Below are 22,459 nucleotides of genomic sequence, written 5' to 3'. Positions count from 1 at the left end.
AACACACATACATAAGGATCTAGGTGAGCTAGCCTAGGGTTTAACACATTGGCCTTGGGTTATAGAGCATGTCTACCTTTCTCTTTACCATGCAACTTTCAAATTGCTTCCTTTTCGGATGTGTATGTGTTTTTGTTTAGCTTTAAGTCAAACCACATAAATATGAAAAACTCACTGTAGCACTGGCACAATTCCCCTTCCTTTCATCTATTTAGCCAAATGGATTTGACTAGGTCATTTATGAAACATCTTAACATGTCAAGGCTACAGCTTGGCACATTTAGGATTTGCTATAGGAAAAAGCAGTGTGACTTTTGTACCATACATACAACACACCTTCAATAAGCAGTGAGTATAGCTCTTTCCTTCCCAAAGGATACAGTAGATAGGCAGCCCATAAAAACAAGCACACAGAGATGTACACACAGAGAGCCAGTAAAGAAAATGTTACTGAACTGCCCCAAGGGGAGATCAAAAACACTGAATCTACACTGAGGACACCCTTATAAGTGTAAGGAAAGAAGGTTTTGAGAAAGCAACTGCTATGCCAGCGCACAAAGAAGCTGTGTAACAAGGTCTACTGATTTTCTGAGCCTTGGACAAAAAGTGCCAAAAAGTCAACATGGACCTCTGTGAAGGACAGAGCTCTTTCACAAATGCTTCCCACTTGCCTGAGCAGGCTGGAAGCCTCAAGGATCAGAGCGCTGGGGCCACAAAGATGCCAGATAACCCCTAGATTCTAAAAACAAAATGGAATGAATACCCTTTTCATAATCTGCTCTTTTCTGTTAGTATTTCCTCAATCAATGGTAATTTCAATCATGGAGATGGAGTGAGTTTGTTGCTATGAATAGACTAACTTCTCCCCAGTAGGGGATACTGTCTCTTTAACCAAGTTGAGTGGTACAGGAATCTGCAGCATGTCACTCCATCTCTCTTACAAAAGTCAAGAGGAAAAAATTTGGTTAATACTATGATATAGTTTCTACCAACTCTGCTGGGTCCATACTGTCCAGGTAGGTTCCCTGCAGCCCATATCTCCCTAGCACTCATCTCTGCCAAAATGACAGAGGCATTAGAATTATCTCACAAACATTTTAAAGTAGCCACAATAAAAATGCTTCAATGATCAATTACTCTCTTGAAACAAAAAATAAAGTCTCAGCAAAGATACAGCAAAGGAAACAATCAACAAAACTAAAAGGCAACCTACAGAATAGAAGACATTTGCAAATGACATATCATATAAAAGCTTAATAGCCAAAATCTATAAAGAACTTACCAAACTCAACACCCAAAAAACATATAATCCAGTGAAGAAATGGGCAGAAGACATGAATAAGCATTTTTCCAAAGAAGACATCCAGATAGCTAACAGACACATGAAAAGATGCTCAACATCACTCATCATCAGACAAATATAAATCAAAACCACAATGAGATACCACCTTACACCCATCAAAATGGCTATAATTAACAACTCAGGAAACAACAGATGTTGGAGAGGATGTGGAAAAAAGGGAACCCTATTGTACTGGTGGTAGAAATGGAAACTGGTGCAGCCACTCTGGAAACCAGTGTGGAGATTCCTCAAAAAATTAAAAATAGAACTACCCTATTACCCAGCAATTGCACTACTAGGTATTTATCCAAAGGATCCAAAAATGCTGATTGGAAGAGACACATATACTCCAACTTTTATAGCAGAGCAATCAACCAAATTATGCCAAATTATGGAAAGAGCCCAAATGTCCATCAACTGATGAATGGATTAAGATGTGGCATACACACACACACACACACACACACACACACACACACATAATGGAATACTACTCAGCAATGAGAAAGAATGAAATCTTGCCATTTGCAGCAACGTGAATGGAACTAGAGTGTGTTAGGCTAAGCGAAGTAAGTCAGTCAGAGAAAGACAGTTTTCATATGATTTCACTCATATGTAGACTTTGAGAAACTTAACAGGTGAACATTGGGGAAGGGTAGGAAAAATAATATAAAAACAGAGAAGGAGGCAAACCATAAGACTCTCTTAAACACAAAGAACAAACTGTGAGTTCATGGGGGTGGGGATGGGTTAAATGGGTGATGGGCTTTAAGGAGGGCAATTGTTGGGATGAGGACTGGGTGTCATATGTAAGTGATGAATCACTGGGTTCTATTCCTGAGGCCAAGACTACACTGTATGTTAACTAACTTGATAATTAAAAAAAAAAGTCTCAGCAAAGAAACAGAAGATACATGGAATAACCAAGTAGAAATTTTAAAAATGAAAAATAAAATAGCTGAAATAAAAAAAATTCTCAAAAGATGGGCTCTATAACAGAATGGAGGGGACTGTGGAAAGAATTAGCCAACTTGAAGATAGAATAATAGAAATTATTCATCTGAACGACAGAGGAAAACAATCTGAAAAAAATGAACAGGGCCTCAGGGACCTGTGAGACTATAAAAAATATCTAACTTTCCTGTCATCATAGAGGCCTGGAGCAACAAAACATATGAAGGCAGGACATAAAAGGTATTGAAAAGAATAATGGCTGAAAACTTCCCAAATATGGCATAACACATACACCTATAGGTTCAAGAAACTGGGAGTATTTCAAACTGGATGAACCCAAAGAAATCCATGTCACAACAGAGCATAGTCAAACTCCTGAAAACTCTAAAGACATGTGGAAAAAAGGATCTTGAAAGCAGTGAGAAAGAAATGATGCCTTACCTCCAAGGGAAAACCAATTTGAATGATTTCTCATCAGAACCCATGGAGGCCAGAAGGCAGTGGCACAACTTTTTCAAGTGATGAAATAAAAAGAGCTGTCAACTCAGAATTCTACATCCTGTGAAAATATCTTTTAAGAATAAAAGGTAAATTAAGAAATTTTCAGATGAAGGAAAACTAAGAGAATTTGCTGCCGACAAACCTGCACTAAAAGAATAGCTAAAGGAAGTTCTCTAAATGGAAAGGATATAAAAGAAGGAATCATGGAACCTCAGGAAGGAAGGAAGAACAACAGAAAAAGCCAAAGTAAGAGTAAATACAATTAACTTTGCTTCTCCTGTTGAGTTTTCTCAATTATGTTTGACAGTTGAAACAAAAACTGTAACACTGTCTGATGTAGTTCTAAATATATGCAGAGGAAGTCTTTAATTCAACAATATTATAAGTAAAGGTGGATAAAAGGTAAAGTTTAGTCAAACAGGTAAAATGTTGATACTAGTAGATTGTGATAAGTTATGTACAGGCACTCTGGAAGATAATTCTGAAGTTTCTTAAAAAAACTAAACACACACTTATCATATGATTCAGCAACCACACTCTGGGCTGAGAGAAAACTCTCAGTTGTCTCCTGAGAAATGAAAACTTATGTTTACACAAAAACCTGTACACTAACCTGTACAGCTTTATTTGTAAGAGCCAAAAACTGGAAACAACCATAATGTTCCTCAAAAGGTAAGTGTTAAACAAACTGTGATACATTCATACCATGGAAGACTGTTCAGTGGTAAAAAGGAATGTACTGTTTATACACAAAACAACTTGGATAGATCTCAAGAGAATTATGCTGAATAAAAAAGCCAACCTGAAAAGGTAACATACTCTCTGACTCCATTTATATAATATTTTTGAAATGACAAAATTATAGATATAGAAAAAAAAAGATTAATGATTGTCAGGGGTTAGGGATAGTAGGGGTGAGGGACGTGAGTGCGACTACAAGGTAAATGGATAGCACAAGAAAGACCTTTTGTGGTGATGGAAAAGTACTTTATTTTGATTGTAGCAGTGGTTACACAAATCTACACATGTGATAAAATGACACAGAACTACACACACCCATTGTTCCAGTGTCTAGTTCATGATTTTGATCTTTTACTATATATGTATATGTAAGATGTAACCACTGGGGGAACAGGGTAAAAGGTATATAAGACTTCTCTGTCCTTATGACATCCTGTGAATCTACAATTATTACAAAAGGAAAAGAAAAAAATCAAGTCACTGTGGTAAGCAGAGTAATGATCCTCCAAACTAGTCCATATCCTACTTCTAGAACCTGTAAATATGTTAAGTTATATGTCACAAGGGGAATTAAGATTGCAGATGGAATTAAGTTTGCATATCAACCAACCCTGAGATGAGGAAATTATTCTGTTTTATCCATCCAGGTAGCCCTAATGTAATTACAGAGGTCTTTAGAAGTGGAAGAGGGAGACAGAAGCATGAGAGTCAGAGAAGGACATGTGACAATGAAAGCAAGATTGAAGGAATGCAATGTAAGGAGTCAACCTATTGTTGACCTTGAGGATGGAGGGGCTTCATGAGCCAAGAAACGTAGGCACACTCTAGAAGCTGGAAAAATAAAGGAAAAAACTCTCTCCTAGAACTTCCAGAAAAAAATACAGCCCTGTCCACACCTTGATTTTAGCCTATGAGACCTTTTTCAGATTCCTGACCTCTGTAACTAAAATAAATTAATGTTGTTTATAAACTACTAAGTTTTTGGTAATTTGTTACAGCAGCCATAGCAAACTAATACAACCACCAACTAGTGGTTAAAAGTTCACTCACTCAAAGATGGACAATGGGCTTTTGCAGAGTACACTCAATTCAAGTCACTCATGATTCAAAAGTCAATAACTATGTACTATAACCTTAATAGTTTATACGTCATGGCTAATGCCATTTGCAACTCCACATCACCAATGATAACAATGATAGAAATCTTGCTTCAGAATTGCAGGGAAAAGAGGCATGTTACTCCCTATTAAATAAGCTACCTTTAAATCAAACATACTCACAAAGAGGTGCAATCTACATGATGGAGCATGGCTATTCTTACTTTCATGAAAGACTGGTGATAGGTAATAAACTTAAAGCATATCAGGAAGCATTTGGGTTTGCTAGAAAGATCATCCTTACCAGGGCTGTTGTAAGACAAAAGAGGGTGGTACCAATGGAAGTGTGAAGTCATCTTTTTCAAATATGTTTTGAGAATTGCACACTTCTCTGTCTGTCATGAATAGTTTGCATGTGGTCTTTCCAAATATAAATATATAAATTTTATCCATATCTATATGCATATGTCATATATAGATATTATACATATTTCCATTTGCTTTTTCTGTAATGGACAAGATGGCCTTTTAAGCTACTTTCCAGCTCTAAGTATCTCTGATTGGCTTTCATTGATCTAGGGCAGGGGTCAAAAGAAACTGTGGTCCACAGGTCAAATCTGGCCTGCTATGGAAAAAGAAATAATGCAAACAAGAAGAAAATGTGGAGCTATTTAGAGTTGCTTTTGCAAATGTTTCCAAACTTCCCTTTAGTAATTGAGCTTTAGTTAGGCCAGTGTTAAAATGGGTCCACATTTCCTGAACATGTACCTATCAGCTGATATTTAGGGTTTGGGAGATTGTCCAGAACCTGGTGGAGTGTCTGGGTGATGACCCCAAAAGTAAAATCCACATGTGAATTTGTTTGTTTGAGTCAAAACGTTAATAGTATCTTTTGTTTTCTGACTATTTCAGTAACCTAAATTTCGTGGTGCTACTAAATTCTTTCTGGCCTCCTTCCCAATATTTGCCATATTATCCCAAACATGCATGTGATTTATTAACCTAGAGACCAGGTCTGAGTAACCTGCTTGAACAGAGACCTTCTGTCTCTTTAGTTACTAAGTAACTGGAACACATTCTAAAGACATGCCTTACTAAGTAAAGGAGCAGAAAAAGTGGGCCATCACCACCTAGCTTAGTGGTTCCTGACCCTTATTTTTGGCGTGAAACCCTGTGAAAATTCAATGAATGTCAAGGAGACTGTCTTCAGAAAAGTGCACATTTACATATATGATACTTGCATACATTTTTAGGAAGTCCAGCCATACATTCTGACTTAAAAACCTCTGCACTAGTCTTTTCTTAGTTGTTATAAGAATTCCTCAAGAATTCCTGTTGCATGACTGTTATGGTCATAGTAGCTTGAAATGGAAGATATGAAAATTATTCTTTCAAGAAAGCCTATTATTAATATACTTATGGTCCACAGCTCTCAGCTACTGTTACAAGCATTTTCCTGATTAGCCATCACGGGTATTTTTTTTATTATGAAAAAGAAATTACCTAGCACTCACTCTGACTTACTATTCTCACTAAAAACAAGTCAAGGACAGTGTCTCCAAATCCTTGATTTGTCAACTTTCAGAATCTTAAGAATGTCTGTTCAACACTCTCCACAAATTCATTATTAATGTATAAAATATATTCCGTAAAGGCTCATGCATATTTGCCTACCCCCATCATCTCTCTTTCCTCTATCTCTCTTTGTATATTTAGCTTAGCCAATGGACCTGATGTTGATCGTTAGGTGGAATCAGAGAAGAAGGTGGTATCCAGATATCCTCATGAGAATCCCTGGTACTTATGGGCCTTTTGGATTATTAACCCCACTGGAGATCTAACGTATATTAAAGTCAAAGCTTCTTAAGCTCTCCAAACAAGAATATACGCCACATCTGTGCCTTACAGTTGGGGTGGTAGGAATAGGTGGTATTCCTATCCAGAAATGAATGTTTATTGCTTGTCTCTGCTTCTTATCTTAGCAGTTTGGAGTATGGCAGAGCATTAGGGCTAATAGAATACTAAATTTGGGTCATTAATCATCATATCTATTTTAATTAAGCAAACATTTATTGAGAACCTACTATGTGCTAAGCACTGAAATACTGGGGACAGAGAAAATATTAAAACAGATTCTCCTGTCTTATAGGAAATTAGCTTTGTTCCTAGTTGAGCCTTTTTGTCATCTGTATTAATTTATCCCATCCTTTTTCTAATTTGGTGCATTTTTCTATTATTTATATATTATCTCATTAGAAAATAAGTGTAGATGCCCTGTTTTTTTTTAACACAGCAAATAAATTCATTGCACAGATATTATCTGTAGCTAAGTTGAGGCAAGATTACCAGCCTTCATGGCACAAATGCTTCTGTTCTTATTTCCTCATTGACTTAGCAGACTTATAGTTAGGATGACCATAGAATTTTTTGTCCAAACTGGGATGCTTTTGTGGGTAAAATAAGTATGTTGGGACAAGAGGTATAAACTATAATATATGGCCACCCTGCTTAAAGTCCTCCATAGAGGAGATGGTTTAACTTGCCCCAAAGAAAATGAATCTTTGTGCCTTTTCTCAATGGAGTATGGCTTCTCATTACTCTTGCAGTCAGGCCCATGGTATAATCTTGGTCTCTAATCTCTAAACCCTCTGAGGTTAAATATTAGGAGTACCTCCTTGCTTAAGCTAGTTATGTAATACTGGAAATGGGCTACTAAAGGAGAAAGGTATAACTTTTTAAATGCGGTCTTAGGGTGTTTGACAAAATAATAGATAATTGTTTATATCAAAATAATCTTACTGGGTAAGATGACCCATTGAAGTCCCTTTTAGAAAAGTAAAAATTATGTGCATAGTAGTTGGTCTTGAAGACTTCAGTCCTTTTACAACCAGAGAACAAGGGAGGGAAAGACATCAGGTCATAGTGTTTATCTACAGAAAAAGAGGCCAAAAAGCACACTCCCTAGCAGAGGCCTGTGAATCACCCATGGGCAATGAAGGACTGAAGGGAAGAGAGACAAAGAGCACCCCTTACCTGTAACTTGCCTGGGAAATGTGCTACCATCAGTATAAGGCAGCTTCTCCCCTCTACTCTCCATTCTCCAGGCTGACGCCATCCCGGACCAGATTTCTCCAAGGTTGTGATATGCTTATTGATGCACAAGACCAGTGTTGCTTGGGGAAGGAATATTGCCCTCTGCCTGAAGTTAAAGGTAGGCCCAAGTGATGCAGTCTCTGATTCAGTGCCCTTTGTTTTGTTTTCAAGCAGCCCTGGAAAAGTGGCATAAAGAGCAGGGCAAGTTCTTTATGTCCAACCCCTATGGCCCCATGGTTTTAAAGGGTACTTTATGGTGGAGAACCTGTTAGTGGGAGAGCTAGTTGATGGGCAACTTTTCATAGGAGGTAAAGGGGAAAAATAAAGAAAAAAAATAAAGTGTTCAAACTTGAAATCTTTCTTTTTCCCGTGCAAAGTTGTTTTTATTAAAGCACAGGGACAGGGCCCGTGGGCCGAAAGAGCTGCACTATGATTGTGAGGAGTGATTGATTGTATACTTTTAAGTTGGGCGGTAGAGATAAAGGAAGTTTCTAAAGTGATTTTCATATGTTAAAAAAGACTTATAGGTTCCTGAAAGTCTGGCTGTTGTCACTGAAATCTTTAATATGGAAAAAGCAGGGAAGCCAGATGACCTACTCCTTATTTTATCATTTTTCTTGCCTATCATCCACTTTGGTTCTTCTCTCCTTTTGCCAACTACAAGCAGGAACACTTAATCATGTATGTGTCACCAGACAAATAAGTTTAAAGATAAGGTAACAAAGGCCAATTAAAATCTCCTCTCCCCTTACAAAGGGATTTAGACCAAAAAAAGTGTTCATTAGAACTGGACTTAGGAGCAGAGAAACTGTAATTAGTGAATGCTTTTTGGTTAAGCTAGTCCCTCTTGGTTAAGTAAATACTTTGGCAAAACCGAGACCTCCATGGTGATTGTGTCAGAAATCCATGAGCTCGTCTTTGAGTGTTTAAATTCCAGCACTATCATTTTCCTCATCTCTTTTCTCCCACTCCTAAGGCAACACCATCATATCTTCAGTTCTCTGCTCACTGGGTACTTTACAGATAATCAGAAGATTGTGAAAAAATGAAAAAGAGAGAAAAGAGGCAGTGAAACAGAGAAAAAGTGACAGTGTTCTGCTCTTGTTTGACTTTGACAACAGGGTGTTATAGGTTTGCGTGTGCATGTGCGCTTGTGTGTTTTAAAAAGCACTGATGCATCAAAGATTTATTCACTGAACAGGTTGATTTATTTAACAGACTTGACAGATGTCAAATTCTACCATGTGCTTACATAATTGTTACCCATTAATCAAAGCTATTATTTAGCCAAATATTTGTTTTAAAAGTATTTTCCTTTAAATGACTTTCTCTAGTCCACTGCACAATCAATCAGTGGTTCATTTTTATTCTGTTCTGTTAACATCAGCTATTTTAAATTTAATCTTCCTAGGGCCATTTCATCTCCACCCAAAATCTATTCCTTTTTTTCCTAGTAACAAATTTCTAATTAAAATCACATCATAGGGAAAAATTTTTAAATATGTACAATGTCCTTTCCTGTTATTCTATTTTACACTCTTGATTTCCAAAAAAAAAAAAAAAAAAACAGTTTCTCAACATATTGTTAAAATCACAGATCTGAATACTGTTAACCTAAGAAACTGGCTTTAAGGACAAAAGAACATGATTTTATGTGTGTGAGTGTGTATTTGTGAAGTGTGGAAGGTGGCTGGGACAGCTAGGGGACAGCAAGTGTGTAATTAGAATAAAAGGAAGTAGAGTCAAATTTTAAGTCTTAAATTTTGTTGAATCACCCTACTCCACCTGAACACATGTGCATAAAAATTATATTTTGTTCAACTCAAATGCATGCAATCTTTCTAGATTCTGTGGAAGGTAAAATATTGGAAGGCATTTTTGAGAAACAAAAATGTCTAATCACTAGCTACCAGTTTGAGTTCTTCTATTGAAATATACCATTTGGAAAAGCAAGAGGCTCATTTTGACCTTCCAGATCAAGGAGTGTGAAGACTTTAAGGAAGATGGGGGGGGGGGGGGCGGGGAGGAAGGGAAATCCCACCACCACACAAGTAAGTCTTTGACCTAGTAAGCAAATACGTTTTTGTTGTTACTGTTGGGTAAAATGTACAAGTCTTCCAGAAATTAGACACTGTAATAAAAATGTACCAGCCCAAATTTAAATTGCTCACTAGACAGATGGTTAATTATATTCACAGCCACATATTTCACTGGGATAGTTTCAGACACTCAGCCAGTTTTATTTGATTAGCCAGTTTCCCTGTTAATATGTAAAATGACAGTTACTTAGGGCTTTTCTGTTCCCTTCTAAAAATATATTTTAAATAAGTGTAAATTCTCCTCAGCCATGAGAACGTCACTGCTGTAAATAAAATGTTTGGTTATGGCACCCTATTTGTAAAAGATGTAAGGCATATTCGTTCCCTGAAACCTAAATTGTCTCTATAGTTCAGAGAAGACTATTGGAACACCTTTTCTCACCAAACAAAATATTTCAGGAACTATCTGCACACTCTGCTCCTCCACCAAAAACAACCGTGGAGATATTCAAATGACTGGTTGACAGGCTTTTGATGCTTTTAAAAAACCGCCCTAGCAACCCTACACACAAATCATGTCTCTTCAGATAAGAATCTAGAAAATGGAACGTTAGGAAAAGGCCACATAGCTAAGTACTATGCTGTGCACAGAATTCAACAATATGCTGGGAGCCAAAACCCAAAAGCAAAATATGAAACCTACTGATTCCAAAACGCAATCAGAAGCTCGACAAAAAAATCAAGTATGTCGATGTTGAGATGGAGAGGCCAATTTTTTTTTTTTTAACTTCGAAAAAGATTGGAAACCTTGCGCGGGTGATTCGGTCCCTCACGAATCAGACAGAGAAGCAGTCATGCTGATACCACTGGATTCCTCAGCAGAACGGCGCCAACTCAGCGGCGCGATTTCCATACTTTCCCAGAGCGGGCCGGCTCCTCACTCAGGCTCGCGGCCTCCCGCCCCACCGGGTGTGCGAGACCCAAGCGGACCTATGCAGAGGGGCGCGGCAGAGCGAAGCACCAGAAGCCGCGCAGGACAGTGTCAATTCGATTGCCAGCGAAAGCGGGAAGGGGCCGGGGGCCAATGTTTGCAAAGGTGATAAGCTGGGCGAGGCTCTTTAGGACCCCCAACATAAGCCCGCCCGCGGCCCTTGGTCGGGCGGTGTGTGCTGGGGAGCGCTCTGTGGTTGGCAGGGGAGCCCCAAGCGTGTAGGGGGCGCTGGCGACCGTACTTCGCACCTCTGCCGCTTTGGCCCTAGCTCCCAGTCGCGGCCGCCGCGTGGGTTTTCCCGCTCGCACGGAAGCGTGTGGTCTTGGTGCCAGTTTCCTGGCCAGGATCTCTTCGGAACCAGCCCGAAAGAAGACGGCACACTGCAGTCTCCGATGCCCGGCTGCGTGCGTGCGAGCGCCACCGCTCTGGGCCGCTCGCTTCCCCTCCCCCCTCTCCCGGCGCGAGCACAGAGGCCTTTCCTAGATTGCAGTGCCTGTCAGGGTTGGCCGAGATCTCTCGCCCTTGCTGCCTCGCTCCCTCGTATACAAACACACACATGTACGCCATTCTCACACAGAGGTCCTCCCTTCCGTTTTCCCTTCCTCCTCTTTTAGCTCGGCTGCCCCCAATTCGTTCCACCCCTTGCCACCTCCACCTCGAGTCAGCCAGGGAGCCTGCGAGAAGGCCAGGGAGCTGGATGGCAACGCTGGTACTCACCTCACAGGCCGCCTCAAGAGGCGCAAGTCGCTGGCGGGCTCAGGCAGCGGGCGCTGGAACTAGCGCGGTCGCAGTCAAGGCAGGGCTGTCGCTGTCGCCGCAGCTGCTCTAGCCGCCGCCGTCGCCGCCGCCGCTGCTACTGCTGCCGCCGCCGCCGCCGCCTCTGCCTCAGCTCCATGCGCCAGGCCCGCCAGGTGGACGCGCCTGTGTCCCTCAGGCGCCACCGCCGCCGCCGCCGCCGCGGTGCTAGATGGAGTCAGAGCTGTCAGGCTCTGGCCCTGAAACTCAGCGCCTCAGTGACTATGGGCTGCTCCCGGGGTCCGTGCTTCGGGTGTACCACCGCTCGCTCGGGCCGGGACTATCTCAGCAGCCGGCTGCGCGCGCTGGAGCCCTCTCAGTGCGGCGGCTGCGGCGGTCCGCGGGAGGGAGAGAGAAGGAGGGCGGCTGCTACTGTCGCTGTAGTCGTTAAAGCTATTGCTAAATGCTGCTACTGCCGCTACTGCTACTGCTACTGGTGTGGCGGTGGCGGCTGCTGATGCTGATGCTGATGCTACTGGTTTTCCTTCCCGGGTTCTCCCCCTGCCTCGTCCCCCCTCCTCCTCCCCTTTCTCCTCCTCCTTCTCCTCCTTCCCCTCCCTCCGCTGCTTTTCTCAGAGCCTTGGCGGGCGCTGCCTGGTCTCCTCTTCTCCCTGAGATGCCTCTGCCCATTCAGAAAGGTGCCCAGAGTGGGACTGCCTCAGCTGCCACCATCGCTATTGCCCCTGCTATTGTTTCCTCCAAAACGGCTGTTCTTGCTGGCTGCGTTCTACCCCCATCTCCCTTCCCCACCATAGCCTTCCCTTTCCATCCTGCTCTCTCTACCTTGTCTACGGTCCCTTCCCCATGTACCCCCTCCCACTCTGTCCGTCTGTCCCTCCCTCCCCTCAGGCGCCCGGGAGCGCGCACTGCGCGGCCACCTGTCATAAAGGGCGCGCACCCCCCTTCCCCACCCCACCCCGCCCCCCACTCACATTCTTGCAGCTAGCCTAGTGCACCGCGCCCGTGGCGAGTTCTTCCCTAGGCAGACTCACAGCTGGACACCACTCTCCCACATCTTTTAGAGCAGTTATGTGTACAGAGAGGGGCGCTCTGAAGTTTGGGGAATAAGAGTCCAATGGCTTCCTCCACCAAGCATCTAACCATTCAATCTCTACCTACCCTTAACTTCAGAGCCTAGGCCCCCAGGGGGGTGGGTCATGAAGGATTAGATGAAGGGCCATTCCCCAGAGAATTGGAGAAGGGCGTTTTCTGGAATAAAGAAGGAGAGAAGGGAACATGAATAAGCCCCAGGAAGGAAGAGTAATCTACCTGACTGCGGTCATTAAGAAATCCCTTAGGTGATCATTACCCTTCAGAATTCCTGGGAACCCAACAGGAAATGGCAAAGGATTGTAGAGCAACTTTAGAAGGGACTATTTAGCACCCTGGAACCCTGGATGTAAGGCTGGGCCTGAGCCTCTGAACCACCACCACTAGGAGCCAGGGCAAGAGAGGGAAATGTTGGTGCTAGAACAGAAGGGGTAAAACTAAGCTACTTTGTGTGCACTTGTTGCAGCAGCCCATTGCTAAAGCACGGCTTCACCAGTCAGTCAGGGCCCGATTTCAGGTTTGTCTACTGCCACAGCTGCAGCCTCATTTTGCTGCCACTGCTCAGGCTTTGAGACTGGATGTGTGCAACTTCTCACTGTTACCCTCAACAGAGTTTCTATGGCCTGTGACACAACCCCTCTCCAGAAACAGCACAGGTTGGAGGGGGGTAGGGGGGACAGAGATTTCTCTATCCCTAACAAAGTACAAGAGACAAATGTTGTAGATATCCCACTGTCAACAAAATATGGGTTTCCTTATCAAGTTTCATGCACTCTCCATGGGTCTTTCATTGCTGAGCAGTAAAGTGGCTGGGCATTGAGGGCTTTTTTACAATTTGTCATCTCCATGCCTTGGTTTCTGCCATTCCACCTCCCTGGAACATTCTTATCCTCTCCCCCCCCCCTCTCATTTCATATCTATGAAACTCATCCATAAATAATAGCCCATCCTTAGATAATTGACACTCACTGAGTCGTTACTATGTGCCAGATACTGTGCAAATTATTTTACTTAATCCTAACAATTTTATTACTCCCATTTTACAAGTGAGAAAATTGAGTCACAAAGAAGTTAGATACAGACAACTTGAGAAAAGAAACAAAACCTTTATCTTGCGTCTTATTTATCAAGCACTATGCAAATACATTTGCTTCTTTCAGGCACTGGGATAAATATGAAGAAAAAAAGGATTTGGCTTCTGCCCTCAAAAACAAAAACAAACAAATAATATTCAACATGTGAAATGCTACACCATGGTATTGGATGGATCTCAAGTGCTACAATGAATTGCTCTTTTCCCATTGTTGGAAAGCATTGTTTTCACGTATATTAATGAAGTACACTATTCTTCTTTCTTAAAGTTAGTCACTTAGGGGCGCCTGCTTCGAATCCTCTGTCCCCCTTCTCTCTGTCCCTCCCTTGATCGCTCTCTCTCTCTCTCTCTTTCTCAAAAATAAACATTAAAAAATTTTAAGTTAGTTGCTTATTAGTTACCAGTTATAATTTGTGTCAATGCTCTCCATCCAAAGACTACCAGGTATGCACCCTCAGTTGAAAAAGTTAGGTTTATTACTTGTTACAGTGAGGGAGAATGTACATCAGAGATATTAGGGGTTGAACTGTTTCCCCTCTCAAATTCATATTTTGAAGCCCTAACCCCCAATACCTCAGGATGTGACTGTATATGAAGGTAGGACTTTTGAAGAGGTGATTAAGTTAAAATGAGGTAATTACGATGGGCCCAAATTCAATCTGACTTATGTTCTTTCATAAGAAGAGAAAATATGTACACATAAAGAGACACCAGCGGCATATGCAAACAGAGAAAAGACCATGTGAGGACACAGCGAAAAGGCAGCCATCTGCAAGCCAAAGAGAGAAGTTGGAGGAGAAACCACATGTACCAATACCTTTATATTGGACTTCTAGCTTCCAGAACTGTGAGAAAATATATAAATCTCTGTTGTTGAAGCCACTCATCCTGTGGTATTTTGTTATGGCAGCCCTAGCAGACAAATACAATAAGGACATGGGTGTCATAGTAAAAGGATGGTAGTAAGGACTTCTAGGCTTTGGGCTTTGGTTGGGTAATTTAGGGGAGAGTCTTAGAAAGTAGGGATTCATGCTGTATTAAATGCTGTCAGCAAGCAAGGGCAATTCTATGATTGGGAATCTTTTTTTTTCAAATTTTTATTTAAATTATAGTTAGTTAACATATAATGGAATATTGGTTTCGGGAGTAGAATTCAGTGATTCATCACTTATATATAATACCCAGTGCTCATCATAACAAGTGCCCTCCTTAATGCCCATCACCCATTTAACCCACCCCCCACTTACCTCCCCTTCAGAAACCCTTGGTTTATTCTCTATAGTTAAGTCCCTTTTACTTTGTATCCTTCTTTCTTTTTTTCCCCACATGTTCATATGTTTTGTTTCTTAAATTCCACATGAGTGAAATCATATGTTATTTTTCTTTCTCTGAATGACTTATTTGGCTTAGCATAATACACTGGTTCCAACCACATCATTGTGAATGACCAGATTTCAATCTTTTTGATGACTGAGTAATATTCCATTGTATATATACCACATCTTCTTTATCCATTCATCAGTCGATGGACATTTGCACTTTTTCTATGGTTTGGCTATTGTTGATTATACTGCTATAAACATCAGGGTGCATGTACCCCTTCAAATATGTATTTTTGTATCCTTTGGATAAATACCTAGTAGTGCATTTGCCAAGTCATAGGGTAGTTCTATTTTTAACTTTTTGAAGAATGCAATACTGTTTTCCAGAGTGGCTGCACCAGTTTGCATTCCCACCAAGAGTGTAAGAGGGCTCCCCTTTATCCACATCCTTGCCAAAATCGGTTGTTTCCTGTGTTGTTAAGTTTTAGCCATTCTGACAGATATGAGGTGGTATCTCATCATGGTTTTAATTTGTATTTCCCTGATGATAGCTGATGCTGAGCATCTTTTCATGTGTCCGTTAGCCATCTGGATGGTTTTGGAAAAATGTTTATTCATGTCTTCTCCCCATTTTGTAACTGGATTATTTGTTTTCTGGGTGTTTCATTTTATAAGTTCTTTATGGATCTGTATAGATTCTTTATCAGATATGTCATTTGTAAATATCTTCTCCCATTCCATAGGCTGCCTTTTAGTTTTGTTGATTGTTTCCTCTGCTGTGCAGAAGCTTTTTATCTTGATGAATCTTTTGTTTCCCTTGCCTCTAGAGACATGTCTAGTAAGAGGTTGCTACAGCCGAGGTTGAAGGATTTTGATGATGTTCTCAACCACATTTAAGTCTTATATCCATTTTGAATTTATTTTTGTGTATGGTGTAATAAAGTGATCCAGTTTCCTTCTACTGCATGTTGCTGTCCAGTTTTCCCAGCACCATTTGCTGAAAAGACTGTCTTTTTTCCATTGAATATTCTTTCCTGCTTTGTTGAAGGTTAGTTGACCAAATAGTTGTGGGTTCTTTTTTGGGTTTTCTATTTGTTCCCCTGATTTATGTGTCTGTTTTTGTGTCAGTACCATACTGTCTTGATCCAACAGCTTTATAATATAGCTTGAAGTCCAAAATCGTGATGCCTCCAGTTTTGCTTTTCTTTTTCAGGATTGTTTGGCTATTTGGGGTCTATTGTGGTTCCATACAAATTTTAGGATTGTTTGTTCTGGCTCTGTGAAAAATGCTGGTGATATTTTGATAGGGATAGCCTTACACATGTAGATTGCTTTAGGTAGTATAGACATTTTAACAATATTTGTTGTTCCAATCCATTAGCATGAAATGTCTTTCCATTTATTTGTGTCCTCTTCAATTTCTTTCATAAGTGTTCTATAGTTTTCAGAGTACGTATTTTTTACGTCTTTGACTAGGATTATTCCTAGGTATCTTATTGGTTTTGGTGCAATTGTAAATGGGATGGATTCCTTGAATTCTTTTTATGATTGAGCATCTTAATAAATGTTACCTATAAGAAGGGTGTGCCCAAGTAGGGATAAAGTTTTTGTGCATGGTATAGTGACCTTGTTTTTGTTTGTGCTTAGATTACATTATGAGGTGTCCTTGATTTGTCTCTCTTTATCATGTTCTCAGAGTAACCTTGTCTGATGTTGGTATTTTGTGAGATTGTTTATGTCCAACAGGGAAACAACATGGCCTACCTGTGAGTGCCAAGCCAGATTTCATGTATCAGGGGCTGCATTTTTTTCCCTTACATGTGACTACTTAGCACCATTTATTAGTTGTAACTAACTTGGCCTTAGACAACTTACTTTACTTCTCTGTGCTTCAGTTTCCTCATCTATAATTGAGTAAATGGAATTAAACATAGGGTTGTTGTGGGAACTAAATGAAGGAATATATATGATATCCTTTGAACAGTGCTTCATAAACAGGCAACATTCATTGAATGTGAGCTATTATCTGTTCTTGTTTTCTCCAACAGACTATTGAGCACAAATTACATATTATTATAGTTAGGTGTTGGTACTTTCTCCATGCTAGACTGTGAGTTCATTGAGGGCAGGAATATTGTCTACTGCCATAGTAATAATAGATAACTTTTATTGAGTGCGTTCAATGGGCAAGGCACTGTTGTTAGTTGTAGTCACTTCAGGAAAACTTTTGAGGGCCTATCTCTACCTGTAGTCTAGCCTAGGTGTCTTCCTCTCTGCTCCTATTACAACCTGGGTTTACCTTAATTACCACACCAAGCATATGATACTAACACTGTCTACTTATATATATTCTTCCCCTTCTAGACTACTCACTTAAAGGGAAGAGAGCAGGTACTTTTTAATTTACAAAAAATTTTGCTTATATTTAAGGTGTACATTGTGATGTTTTGATATATGTATACATTTTGAAATGGATACCATCATCAAGCTAATTAATACATCCATGATCTCACATAGTTATATATTATCTTAAGATAATTTCTCTTAGCAAATTTCAAGTAAAATATAGTACTGTTAACTATAGTTACCATGCTGTACTTTAGATCTTCCAAACATAGTCATCCTGCATAACTGAAATTTTATACCCTTTGACCAATAGCTCCCCTTTTGCCCTACCCCAAGCTGACAGCAAACACCATCCTATTCTGTTTTTATGAATTCCACTTTTTCACATTCCACATAAGTGAGATCATGCAGTACTCATCTTTCTGTGTCTATTTTATTACCCTGTAGTATCTTCTAGCTTTATGCATGTCACGAATGGCAATATTCCCTTCTTTTTAAAGACTGGATAATATTTCTCTCTCTCTCTCCATCTGTGTGTGTAATATTTTATTTATCCATTTATCCATCTACAGATACTTAAGTTGTTTCCATACCTTGGTTATTACTGCTGCAATGAACACAGACGTGCAGATATCTCTTCAAGATATTGATTTCACTTGAGAGCAGGAACTTTTTTAAAATTAACTTATTTTTTAATTTACATCCAAGTTACTTAGCATATAGTGCAACAATGATTTCAAGAGTAGATTCCTTAATGCCCCTTACCCATTTAGCCCATCCCCCCTCCCACAACCCCTCCAGCAACCCTCTGTTTGTTCTCTATATTTAAGTCTTTCATGTTTTGTCCCCCTCCCTGTTTTTATATTATTTTTGTTTCCCTTCTCTTATGTTCATCTGTTTTGTCTCTTAAAGTCCTATGAGTGAAGTCATATATTTGTCTTTCTCTGACTAACTAATTCCACTTAGCATAATACCCTCTAGTTCCATCCACGCAGTTGCAAATGGCAAGATTTCATTCTTTTTGATTGCCCAGTGATACTCCATTGTATATATATACCACATCTTCTTTATCCATTCATCCATCGATGGACATTTGGGCTCTTCCCATACTTTGGCTATTGTCAATAGTGCTGCTATCAACATGGGGGTGCATGTGTCCCTTCGAAACAGCACACCTATATCCCTTGGATAAATACCTAGTAGTGCAATTGCTGGGCCATAGTGTAGCTCTATTTTTAGTTTTTTGAGGAACCTCCATACTGTTTTCCAGACTGGCTGCACCAGCTTGCATTCCCACCAACAATGCAAAAGATATCCTCTTTCTCCACATCCTCGCCAACATCTGTTGTTGCGTGGGTTGTTAATGTTAGCCATTCTGACAGGTGTAAGGTGGTATCTCATTGTGGTTTTGATTTGTATTTCCCTGATGATGAGTGATGTTGAGCATTTTTTCATGTGTCAGTTGGACATCTGGATGTCTTCTTTGGAGAAGTATCTGTTCATGTCTTTTGCCCATTTCTTCACTGGATTATTTGTTTCTTGGGTGTTGAGTTTGATAAGTTCTTTATAGATTTTGGATACTAACCCTTTATCTGATATGTCATTTGCCAATATCTTCTCCCATTCTGTCGGTTGCCTTTTAGTTTTGTTGAGTGTTTCTTTGGTGTGCAGAAGTTTTTATTTTGATGAGATCCCAATAGTTCATTTTTGTTTTTGTTTCTCTTGCCTCCGGAGATGTGTTGTCCGGAGATGTGTTGAGTAAGAAGTTGCTGCAGCCGAGGTCAAAGAGGTTTTTGCCTGCTTTATTTTTTTTATTTTTTAACGTTTATTCATTTTTGAGAGACAGAGAGAGACAGAGAATGAGTGGGGAAGGGGCAGAGAGAGAGGGAGACACAGAATCCGAAGCAGGCTCCAGGCTCCGAGCTGTCAACACAGAGCCCAATGCAGGGCTCGAACCCACGAACTGCGAGATCATGACCTGAGCTGAAGTCGGACGCTCAACCAACTGAGCCACCCATCTCCTGGATCCATCTCCAGGATGGCAGCATCTCTTATGCCCCCCAAATTTCCAGACACTATCACTCCCTTCACTGAGAACAGGCTGAATTGTGGGACTCAGGAAGTATGGAAGGCTGAAAACCACAATGCCCTTGATACTTGGTTGGTATCTGAAAGGCTGTGGCCATTTTGGATACCAATTCCAGAGGCTAAGTTCTTTATAGATTTTGGATACTAACCCTTTATCTGATATGTCGTTTGCAAATATCTTCTCCCATTTTGTTGGTTGCCTTTTAGTTTTGCCAATTGTTTCCTTCGCTGTGCAGAAGCTTTTTATTTGATGAGGTCCCAATAGTTCATTTTTGCTTGTGTTTCCCTTGCCTACAGAGATGGGTTGAGTAAGAAGTTGCTGCGGCCAAGGTCAAAGAGGTTTTTGCCCGCTTTCTCCGCAAGGATTTTAATGGCTTCCTGTCTTACATTGAGGTCTTTCATCCATTTTGAGTTTATTTTTGTGTATGGTGTAAGAAATTGGTCCAGGTTCATTCTTCAGCATGTTGCTGTCCAAATTTCCCAGCACCACTTGTTGAAGAAACTGTTTTTATTCCATTGGATATTCTTTCCTGCTTTGTCAAAGATTAGTTGGCCATACGTTTGTGGGTCCATTTCTGGGTTCTCTATTGTGTTGCATTGATCTGAGTGTCTCTTTTTGTGCCAGTACCATACTGTCTTGATGATTACAGCTTTGTAATATAGCTTGAAGTCTGGGATTGTGATGCCTCCTGCTTTGGTTTTCTTTTTCAAGATTGCCTTGGCTATCCGGGGTCTTTTCTGGTTCCATACAAATTTTAGGATTGTTTGTTCCAGCTCTGTGAAAAATGCTGGTGTTATTTTGATAAGGATTGCATTGAATATGTAGATTGCTTTGGGTAGTATTGACATTTTAACAATGTTTGTTCTTACTATGCAGGAGCATGGAGTATTTTCCCATTTTTTTGTGTGTCTTCTTCAATTTCTTTCATAAGCTTTCTATAGCTTTCAGTGTATAGATTTTTCACCTCTTTGGTTAGATTTATTCCTAGGTATTTTATGGTTTTTGGTGCAGTTGTAAATGGGATTGATTCCTTGATTTCTCTTTCTGTTGCTTCATTGTTGGTGTAGAGGAATGGAACTGATTTCTGTGCATTGATTTGCTGTTACTTTGCTGAATTCATGGATCAGTTCTAGCAGTTTTTTGGTGGAATCTTTTGGGTGTTCCATATAGAGTATCATGTCATCTGTGAAGAGTGAAAGTTTGACCTCCTCCTGGCCAATTTGGATGACGTTTATTCCTTTGTGTTGTCTGATTGTTGAGGCTAAGACTTCCAATACAGTTATGAGAGTGGACATCCCTGTCTTGTTCCTGACCTTAGGGGGAAAGCTCTCAGTTTTTCCCCATTGAGGATGATAGTAGCTAGCTAGCTAGATGAGGCACTGTATCTTTGGGTTCAGATAATAGCAATGAGGAACATATATGAATTATGAACTTTCACATACATCATGCTGTTTTGTCATGGCAATGTATTTAAAGACAATGTCCCACTGCAAATCCCCCCCCCTTGAAGCCTGCTTCCTTAAGCTTTAAAACAAACAAACAAAATTTGTTGGTTGAAGTCATGACTACTCACTACCTGTGGTGGTAGAGCTGAGTTGCAACAGCTGAGACCACCAATTGAGGTAAAATGAACAAAGTGTTGGTTCCAATCAAGAGTGTCTGGGGTGTTCTGATCCAACTTTCCCAGCATGCTCATGTGCCTTGGCTGTTGTGTTCAAAGCCAGCCTAGGCAGAAACAGCTTCTGTCACTGAGTACTTTCTCTCTCAGGGTGAGCCTTTGAAACATGCTAAGACAGGATGAGTGAATCAAAGCTAGGAAATTGAGATCTGGAGAAAATAATTTCCATCCTCAGTTGCCAAGGGCCACTGGAGAAGCCCTAGATGAAGCCACAGGCCAAATGTTTGTGGCATGGCGGCACTGAGAAGGTCTTGAGCAAGATAAGAGTGGAAACATGGGCCATGAGGAAGTGTGTCCAGACTCAGGGAAGGACCTTGGACAGAGATCAGCAGACTTCTTTAACCAGATCTCACAGTGAAATTCAGCTCTCCATCATGCAGCTGGGTGCCCAGGTGGCACTGCCATTAGGTGGATAGTGTCTTGAATGTGGGTTTTGGGTTTCCCTGGCTTAGGCACCACCCAGAATTCCCTGCAGTGTGAGCTTTCTCAGGCACAGCCCCACAAGTCTTATTCAGTGTGGGAGGTATGTATTAAAACTATCAAATGTACACTGTTGGAAATTGCAATGTAGTCTCATGGTTTGAACAGTAGTCCTAGAGTGAGGAGACCCAGACAGATCAAGCTCAACTAGCCCTCGAAACATCTGGTCCAGAGTTTCTTGAACATTGTTATTTCTTTTCCTTTAAGGAAAGGACCTTAAAAGACTCCTCTTCATATAAAATTCAATACCTCAAGAGTGTACTTCATCCTACGCTCCCACCAATCCAAGTAGAGACAAGCAGGTAAGCTGTACTGTAGTAAAAAGAACACTGGACTTGGAATCACATGACCTTGGGTTCTGTCCCTTACTGATGTGGTCCTGGGTGGTTTATTGAGTCTTCTCAAAGCCATAATCTCATCTGTAAAAAGAGGCTAATAATAATAATAATAATCTCTACCTCACAGAGAACTTGTGAGAAGTTCATGAGTTAAGGTATACAAAAACACCTGACAAAAGGCTTGGCATATAGAGGCATATAATAAATATGTCTGTGCATGTACTCCAGAAGTTTCTAAAATCTCCCTTTCTGCAGGAAGCTTCCTAAGTTATTGATGGGGAAATTGTGAAATTTCTTCTATCTACATTAACAGTTCCCATGATATTCTCCTTTTGCCCTGTTAATAGCTGCTGCTCCTGCTGTTAATTTTGATAATGGTGGTGATGATGGTGATGGTGATAGTATAATGTGGAGAGTAATGACTGGCTCAGACCTTAGAAAAATAATAAAACTAAAAGGAGAGTGAGAGAAAATTACTTTAGAAAGGAAACAAAATCTCTGGCTGGGTTC

The 22,459-nt window shown here is 40.6% G+C and overlaps 1 protein-coding gene across 1 annotated transcript in view; it reads right to left on the bottom strand.

Annotated features, from left to right (window-relative positions):
* Positions 1-12,360, bottom strand: part of NEXMIF (neurite extension and migration factor) — a 156,135-nt gene extending 143,775 nt beyond the window's left edge. The window contains exon 1 of the mRNA XM_019438186.2: positions 11,476-12,360. The gene's annotated coding sequence lies outside the window, so the exon portion shown is untranslated. The remainder of the gene's footprint in view (positions 1-11,475) is intronic.
* Between the last annotated feature and the right edge of the window lie 10,099 nt (positions 12,361-22,459).

The sequence above is a fragment of the Panthera pardus genome, unplaced genomic scaffold (genome assembly GCF_024362965.1).
Source record: "Panthera pardus isolate Hobbes unplaced genomic scaffold, ASM2436296v1 HiC_scaffold_27, whole genome shotgun sequence".
Lineage (NCBI taxonomy): Eukaryota > Metazoa > Chordata > Mammalia > Carnivora > Felidae > Panthera > Panthera pardus.
This window is presented reverse-complemented; position numbering and strand designations above follow the sequence as displayed.